The sequence below is a fragment of the Hippopotamus amphibius genome, chromosome 5 (assembly GCF_030028045.1).
Source record: "Hippopotamus amphibius kiboko isolate mHipAmp2 chromosome 5, mHipAmp2.hap2, whole genome shotgun sequence".
NCBI lineage: Eukaryota > Metazoa > Chordata > Mammalia > Artiodactyla > Hippopotamidae > Hippopotamus > Hippopotamus amphibius.
In genome coordinates, this window is record NC_080190.1 from 36,876,309 (window position 1) to 36,885,971 (window position 9,663).

Consider the following 9,663-nt stretch of genomic DNA (forward strand, 5'->3'; position numbering starts at 1 on the left):
GAAAGTTATAATGCAACTTTGTATCATGTCTCTTCACTTAATGCTATATTGTGAGCCTTACCCCGTTGTCATTGGGATTAGCACCATATGATGACTGCCTAGTATTCCACCTTGGGGAGAGTTGCAGAGTATTAATTTGGTGTTGGGATTCTTTTATGTATCGGTGCAAAGATGATGAGACAACACATTCCTCAGTAATCTGGAAGAGGCCCTCACTTCTGGTTTCCACTGACGTGTGGGATGTACGAGTCATTTGCTAGTGGTGATCCACCGAAGAGATGTCTGGGTGACTGTGTGCTGAGTGCTGGGGTGGGAGGGCAATGAATGATCCTCAGCATGGATGCGAGAGTGCTCATGACGGAGGTTCTATGACTCAGGGAACTTCGTCACGATGGGCATTCCAGGGTGGAGGCTGCTCGTTTATTCCCTCTGCCTGGATTTCCCTTTTTCCCTATTTCTGCTATGAATTTTTCCTGTGCCTGTCGTAACATCCATCCCCTGTGCATCTAGGAATACAATTCCTTGTTACTCATTGTTATGGCTGAACTGCGTCCCTTCCCCCCCACTTTGTATGTTGAAGCCCTAACCCCCAGAGCCTCAGAACATGACTGTGTTTGAAGATGGGGCCTTTAAAACAGTAATTAAGTTAAAATGGGTCCTAATTCAACATGATTGATGTCCTTATAAGAAGGGGAGTCTAGGATGTAGACAACAGGGAGAGGGCTGGCCATGTGAGGACACAGAGCGAAGGTGTCCATCTGCAAGCCAGGGAGAGAGGAATTAGGAGAAACAAACCTGTTGATCCCTTGATCCTGGACGTCTAGCCTCCAGAATTGTGCAAAAATAAATTTCTGTTGCTTAAGCCACGCTGTGTGTGGTGTTTTGTTATGGCAGCCTGAGCAGGCTAACGTACTTGTGGAAGAGAGGACTAATAAATGGGTCAGGTGAGGCACTGGGGGCAGCAGAGTGCCGCTTGATCCCCATCTCCTCCCCCGCCCCTACTTCATCTCTAAAACAGCACTTGGGGACTTCCCTGGTGGTCCAGTGGTAAAGAATCTGCCTTCCAACTCAGGGGACGTGGGTTCCATCCTTGGTCAGGGAACTAAGATTCCACATGCCGAGGCGCAACTAAGCCGTCGCGCCACAACTACTGAGGCCGCACACACCTCAACTAGAGAGCCCATGTGCCAAAAACTACAGAGCCCAGGTGCTCTGGAACCTGCATGCCACAACTACAAAGTCCACGTGTCCTGGAGCCTGCGTGCCACAACTAGAGAACAGAAAACCCACATGCCACAACTAAGACCTGATGCAGCCAAAAAACACACAAACAAAAACCAGCACTCGCACAAGATGATCCAGGGGCAAGATCCCTTTCAGTGTTGCTCTTCTAAGACACAGTGCATCATTCAATAATTCTTTTAATTATTTCTCACCCAGACGAAAGCAGCAGCCTCTCGATAGATTTAGTTCCCCTCTGATCCATCCTCCTTATGTAGCCAGAGTGTTTCCACAAATCCGATCATATTACATTAACCCTTCAACAGGTGCCCATTCCCTTCAGCGTGAAGCCTCAGCATGTCAGCACGGCACACAGGCCCTGCCTTACACCCAGCCCAGGCCCCTCATCTCCCAGCACTGTCCCATCCCAGCCTGCCCTCTGGTCATGCACACTTTGTATAGCTCCCCAAAGTGCCATAAACTCTCACACTCTGTGCCTTTGCATGTGTCACACTCTCTGTCTAGAACATTCTCTCCTCTCCGCCTTCTTGGCTACTCATTTTTTTTTATTACTTTATATTGAAAACTCCACTGCATGCTAAATGTCCACCTTTACAATAAACAAGTACAGTAATGGTAACTCACACTAAAATAAAACATGTTTCTGACATTGGTTACTCGTTTTTTAAGACTGGCCCAGCCACTGTTTCTTTCTTAGAAGTCTTCCCTGACTCATCTCGCTTCTCCTCCACCCTTACTCCCTTTTGGATTAAGCACCTGTGGGTCCCCTTCACTCTATCAAAGCCTTGATCATATGCTTGAATACAAGGGGCCTCTAGTGTTTTGTGCACACACTAAGTACTCTTTGGGAACAGTGCTGACAGTAGTAAGAAATAGGTCATATCGGGGTCTTGAAATTGAAAGGAGTGGGATTATTTGTTGGAAATTTGGCCTAAAATCGTTTAAAGAGCATATGAGCCAGAAGGCAAAGTAAGAGAGTGAGCTAGGAAACAAGCAGATAGCAGAATTTCTATCAATTTGCCAAACTGTTTTTGAGCATTGTTATGGGCACGGCTTAGTGCCAAGCAGAAACTGGGACTTGCACTGAGATGTCACTATTCAAAGCATCAGCAGCCAGTTAGAAGTGGTCTTGACCTCTTCTCCCCCTTCTCTTGGGAAGCTGGAGACCAGAAGAGGCATCAGGAGGGTCAGCCTCTCAGCTGTGTGTCAAATGGGCCCAAGGCTGCTGGAGGAAGCGATTCTTACCTGGAGCTTCATGCGCTCTGAATCCAAGGTTTGCACCAAAACAAGGAGGAGATATGAGGCAGATGTTAGAAACTGGAGCAAGTAGTCTTGGGATTAAAGACTGGGAATGGATGAGGCAGGAAGCTCTGGAGACCCAAGTTCAATTTCTGCTTCTGTCACTGGTAGTTTAATCATGTTGGACAATTAATTTAAACTTCTTTAACCTTTGTTTTCTTTTCTATAACATGCAGATGCTAGTATCTACCTTGACTACCTCTCAAGACTGTTATATCAAATGAGAAAATATCTGTGAAAGAGCTTTGCAAACTAAGACACCCAAGCACGAGGAGGCGTTATGAAGGAAGGTTCCTTCCTGCAGGGCAGGCGCCAGGCGTGGCCTTCCCGCCTGCGGGGGCAAGCAGGGCAGGGCCTGCTCCTGGCCCGGGGAATATGTGGGCAGATTCTGGCAAAGGGTGTTGGCAACAAAACTGGATTTTCTGTCATTTCTGCTTGTGACTACCCTTCTCAAGAATGATGTAATGGGGCTGGAAAAAATCCAGAAGAGGAGAACTAAGTGGTAAAGGGAAGGAAGCAACTTTGGGGAGAAGATACAGTGAGGGGATAAGGATTCTCCCACAGAGAAGGATAAAGCCCGAGAGACTAGAAGCACTATTTAACCCAGCAATTGTAGAACTGAGTCAAGTAGTAGATAGGTAATGTTCAAGAAGGATTTAGGTATTCACGGATGATAAAATTGACCTCAATTATTGAGCAACTTTGCGGATGTTTAGGGTAAATCACCACCATGAAGTCATTATTGTGAAGGCTCCCTTTAAAACTACCTTTAAAAAAAAAACCAATCTCTTATGAGACTAGGGTTGGATAGCTTCTATATCTACCATCTATTTTTTAAATTAAAAATTGTTTTTAAATTTTTTTAACCATTTAAAAAACTGAAGTATAGTTAATTTACAATGTTGTGTTAGTTTCAGGTATACAGCAAAGTGATTCAATTACTTTTATCAGATTCTTTCCCATTATAGGTTATTACAAGATACTGAATATAGTTGCCTGTGCTATACAGTAGGTCCTTGTTGTTTATTTATTTTATATATAGTACTGTGTATATGTTAATCCCAAACTCCTAATTTGTCTTCACCCCCTTTGGTATACCTAAGTTTGATTTCTATCTAATATTTATTTTTAATTCTCTTCATTAAAGAATTGAGTAGAGAAGTGGTGAAAAACGTTTTTTCTTGTTAAGTGAACTTCCTGTAAGCACTAGTGCACTGTCTCTAATTCCTACTGTGTCCTCTGTGAGGACAGGAATAGGTCGTCTCATTCCTGCTGTGCCCCCGTGCCTGGCACAGCTCCCAGCATGCACTGATGCTTCAATGTTGTAAACTGAATGCCGTTTTCCCAAGAGTGACTGATGGGGTCCTTCTTCTTCACAGGAGCTGCTCTTTTAAGACCTTGGTCTGAGTCAATGGAAGTGTTCTAGAATTTCACAGAGAGCTGTCAGGGCTGGAATCTGGGCTCTGTAAGGTTTGCCTCGAACCATCCACACTACCCACTCGGGTCAGTCTGCCTCTGCTGCTCCATGTCTGACTCGAACTGTCAGGTTTCTGCTTTCTTCTGCCCTGTTTGTGGTTATGAAGCCACTGCTTTCTACCTGTGAGCACAGATAAATCTCTAAGTTGATGGATTGTCTTCTTGGATTCCTTTCTTAGTCATCTTATTTCTCACACCTGGACATTTGCAAATCTTCTCCCTGGGCAGCCCTACTGGCTCCAGCACTGCGCCTAGGCTTTAAGGTGCTGCCTTCTCTCTGACCTTGAGAGGACTGGTTGCAGGTATACCAAAGCATCTAGGAGAGGAGAATGAACAGAACCCAAGTCAGTCCGGCCTCTCCGCCTGAAGAAGGAGCTATCTTGAGGACAAATGATACTTACTTGATGAGGCAGTGGGGGGCCTCAAGGAGAACTGACCCTTGTCCTGTGTCACGTGCTGCCCTTCCCACAGCACAGCCACAGCCAAGAGCACAGCCTTCACCTCCCATACAGTCCCCAGCCCAATGTGTCTAGATCCCACAAAGAGCTAGAAATGTTAAAGGCCTTTGGGCCACCATTGTCCTGGGGAGGCTGGGAGCAGACCTTCTCAGTGCTCTCATCAACAGAGCCAAGAAGCTGCCAATTTTTCACTCCTACAGGGAGCTACACATGTGAAAGCTGTGATGGGCTCCTGGCCCACATGCCCCCGCAAAAGCCTGCCCTTGGCAAAGAGTGTAGGAGGAGGCACAGACCAAGGGCAGGGCCTCTCCCTGAGCCAACTTCTTCAAGGAAGCTGGGCCTGGCCCATGGCCTATGACCTGGCTCAGAGCAAGGCTGCTCCTTGCTCCGTTCCATAAAGGCCAGGCAGTGCCTCTCTGGGATGAGCTGGCATGGGCCCTGGGGCTTTGGTTGTGAAAGGGGATTGGCCACTGTCTGTACTTACTCACTGGTTCTCACACCAATGCTGCTTCCACCAGAGCCATGAGCAGCCCTGTCTTAGTCAGTCTGGGCTGCTATACCACTGACTGGGTGGCTTAAACAACAGACATTTATTTCTCACATCTCTGGAGGCTGGGAGGTCCAAGATCAAGGTGTTGGCAGATCCAGTGTCTGGTGAGGGCCCTCTTCTTGCTTTGCAGATGGCCACCTTCTTGTTGTGTCCTCACGTGGTGCAGAGCACAGGAAAGAGCAGACTTGCCTGTCTCTTCTTCTAAGAACACTAAACCCATTCATGAGGACTCCACCCTCATGACCTAGTTACCTCCCAAAGGCCCCACCTCCTGGTACCGTCACATTGAGGGTAGATCAGGATTTCAACACAGGAATTTTGGGGGGATACAAACATTCACTCCCTAACAAGCCCTCAGGCGAAGCTTGGGGACCAGGTTGCTAACTAGGATTCCTGCAGAAGCAGGAACACGTCATGGCCCTGGGCCTCAGAAAGCTGCATCTCTGAGGGACTTGAAGGCAAGGAAATCACCTTGGAAACAAGGTTGGTGGTACCCCAGCAGTGCTCTCTGCCTCTGCATGATGGCCACATGTGTCACTGCCTGATGAGCAAGGGTCTTCCCACCCTCCAGGACCAGGAAGAGGACAATGAAAATGATCAGGTGAACAAATATCAAGTGTTTCCTCTGTGCTGTGGCAGGTTTTCCTGGATTTAATACTTTGACTAAGGTAGGCACTATTATCCTCCATTTTACAGCCGGGAAAACTGAGGCACAGGTGTCCTGGCCCAGGACAATTCCTTCCAACAAAGAGGAAGGAGAAGGCAGCTTGGGAGAGTGGGGTCCGAGTGGGCTCTGACTAGGTTGTGTAGTCCAATAGTGAGGAGAATGGGCTGCCTCTGTTCCAATGCCAGCTCTTTCCCCCACTAGCAGCGTGATAGAATCTCAGGTCCTTAGTCCTCTGAAAGTTCCCATCTTTCCTAATCCCAGTGCAGAATACTCTCTTGACTTTGTTTTCAGATCTCAGATCTGGCTGTGCATTCTTGAACTAATTCGGGTCCTGATCTTCTAGACTTAAACAGTCTCCTGGACCCATTTCATTTCTATGCTTCCCCATGGATGCCCATCACCGTGTCCTGAACTTATGGATCATACAAGAACAGGGTCATCCAAAAGGGACAAAAATGGAGTTATGCCCTTACCTTTTGGAGTAGACTTCCCTATCAACACCTGCATGTCCTTGCATCTCCCAGTAGGAGGTGCCGATGCTCTCTATTTGTAGCCATAGTTTATCACTTAGCTCAGTGTGAAATTAATACTCCTGTGATATATATAGATTAAGTCCGAGGCACCCAAATGTACACTGAGTCAGAAAACTCTCCCCATGTCATACTCCGGTTCATTAACTAGCTTTCCAGCTCCCAACTGACATTAGAGTCCAAAAGGAATGACGGGATGTTATCTATTCTTAGTAACATATATCGGGCTCCAAATGTATAACAGGTGTCTCATGTCACAAGCGAGACACACTCATTCATTCAACCAAGCAATAACAGTGACTACTCTGTGAGATATAAAGACGATGAAGAGATTGTCCCTGCCTACAAATAATTTATTGTTGATATAGAAGACAAGACATTTTGTAAATAACCATAAGGCAGAAAGAGAAAAGTCCTTTAAGAGAAATGAGTCCCACGGGCATTTAGATTACTTCCAATTGGGGTGATCTGGGACAGTTTCATGGCGGAGGCAACAGGTGAGTTGAGCCTTAAGGGATAACAATTCAGGAGGCAAGGATTCCAGAAAACACAAAGCTTGCAGGAGGAAAAAGGCAAAGCTGGATCTGATTAGAGTGAAGGGAGATGGGAAATAAGCCTGGAAAGATGGCGGGTTGACCACATAGGGCAAAGACCTAAACAAAAACATCAGGATTCAGCTTAACTTTTGCCATGAGTATCTGATATTGCATGGATGTATTTGCTCTGGCCAGAGGTTCTCTGGAGGCCAGCACAGAGGATCTCATCTATATCCTTCCGGAGGAGATATCTCAAAGAAACTGGGCCCTTCATCCTGTGTCAGGAGCAACCATGAAGAGGAAGGAGGAGATATATCATTTTAGCTATTGGAAAACAATACGTAGATAGGAGATTAAAAACTCCAATCAAAGTCACCAAATAAGAGATAACTGTGTGTGTATGGGGGTGGGGGGTGGGTAAGATAAGTTGCAGTTTTCTGTAATTGGTCCATTAGCTTGGGCTGGCCCAATTTGATGCAAGTTGAATGGTTATGGAGTGGGGTGAGGATGGAGACCAGGACCACTGGCCAACCACTGGCACCATCTTAACTAAATATTATGTTGAAGAACAGTGCCTAGGATAGACCTAGAGTCTGTCATACAGAGTGAAGTAAGCCAGAAAGAGAAAAACAAATACTGTATGCTAACTCAAATATACGGAATCTAAAAAAAAATGGTACTGATGAACCCAGTGACAGGGCAAGAATAAGGATGCAGATGTAGAGAGAGAATGGACTGGAGGACACAGGGTTGGGGGGGTGGTGAAGGGGATGCTGGGACGAAGTGAGAGAGTAGCATAGACATATTTACACTACCAACTATAAAACGGATAGCTAGTGGGAAGTTGCTGTATAACAAAGGGAGATCAACTCGATGATGGGTGATGCCTTAGAGGGCCAGGACAGGGAGAGCAGGAGGGAGTTGCAAGAGGGAGGGGATATGGGGATATATGTATAAATACAGCTGATTCACTTTGGTGTACCTCAAAAGCTGGTACAAGAGTGTAAAGCAATTATATTCCAATAAAGAGCTTAAGAAAAAAAACAAAACAGTTCCTAACCGCAGTCAATTACACTGGCTTTGCCCAGATGGTCTCTGCTAAGACAAATATTAAACTACTCCAGTCTGTAGGGCAATTTTAATTATTTTTACATTTTTAGGTTTCAAGTTGATTTGAAGTTCTCTGGAGTTGATGGTCTGGGCAGAAATAATGCAAAAACTCATTAAAAATGGATAATGAAAGTGGAGACTAGCCCAGACTTGCTTAGTAAGCTAGGCCACATACTTTAATGAAAATGATTTATCAGGTCAGGCAAGAGATGCTAGAAAGATAAGAAAGTGCCAGAAAGATAAGAAAGACTTTCCAATTCCTGTGCTCACAACAATTACTCAGGGTGCTTTGAAAACACAAATATGTAAAATGGTAAATTGTCCCCTATGATGCTAAACGAAGTGTTGTAAGAAGGAGTGGCTGACGAACGGGATTTTCAAGTAATCATCCATCTTCCTCTGTCTTCCCTGGGAAAGACAGAAGGGGGCTAATGCTCCTTTATATAATTATTTGTTTTGCTTTTGCTTTGACTAGCTGAAAAGTCATAGAATATTAAAACTAGATCATTTGATGTCATTCATTCATTAAATGAATATTTCCTGAATGCTGACAGTGTATCAGGTTCTGGGTTTACAGCGGGTGTTCAGATGGCCAAAAGGAGCTTACATTCTAGTGGACAGCACAGACTAAGGGCAAGTAAAAAGACAGAATGACTACAAACTAGATTAAGTTATGAAAGAATCCAACAATGGGCTGACATAGAGAAGAATGAGGGAAACTTACATGGAGGAAGAGATCAGAAAGGGAACTGAGGCGGAGCACGATGAAGGGACCTGTTCAGGGTCACCATATAGTCAGTGGTAAGGCCAGAGCCACAGTCTGCTAACTCCTGGGATCTTTGGACTATGCCACGTGCTGAATGCTTTGACACAGAATCTGCTTTCTGTTCTTTAGCATCTGTATGGATATTGGATGATTTCTTGGCTAGTTGCTAAAAGTAGGTGGGAGGCTGAGTAGTGAGGAGAGGACAGGGTCACAGACCAGATGTGTGCTATGTGCTGCTACATGTTTCCGAAAAGCTCACAGAGGGGACACAGCAAACTTTTAGAGGTCATTGCCCTGTCCTGGAGAAGACCTATCGTGTGATGTAATCCTTAGCAATGAAACACGAGTGTGGCTGTGTAAAGGGTGGGGTGGGGGCTTGCTGCCTTTTCTCCCATCTCCATGGGAACTGCTTTAGGGCCTCCTTCCACTGGTTTCCTTCTGCTGGTTTAGGCAGGGCTGCTCATCAGCCTTTGGATTAAGTATTAGGTAAAATCATAGTGCATGAGGCCTCAGCTCAAGAAAAGTACCATTATGAATAGAAGGATTAGACTGAAAAAGAGAATTTCAAAGCCACAACATTTTGCAAAAGAAGACTGGAAATTGTGTTTTCAACACAAACAGGCTAGTGTGGTATTTCTCTAACAATGGGGGTTTCCGCTAATGATTATAATGACTTTGCATATGTCATTGAAAAAATGCAGTGGTTGAGCCCAGCCCTTCTGGGGTTTCCAGCCCAGGCCTGTGGTTGACAGAAGTTCAAGGCTGAAGCAGTGAGGCAAGAATAAGTTGACTGGCTCCAGTTACCATCCTGGGAAGTCAGTAGATCTGTCCTGACTTACCAGCAGAGAGCAGGTCACAGTGCCCTCTGTCCCAGATTAAATCTCCAGAGCTCTATAAAAAAATATTCTTGTTTCCAGAGCACAAGCACTATATATAGTACTGTAATAGGAGAGTTTTTCCCACCTGGCTCTGGGAAGAACACTCGTTTGTCTGAGGTCTTTGATTTCTTAGTTCTCTGCCAGTTTAAAG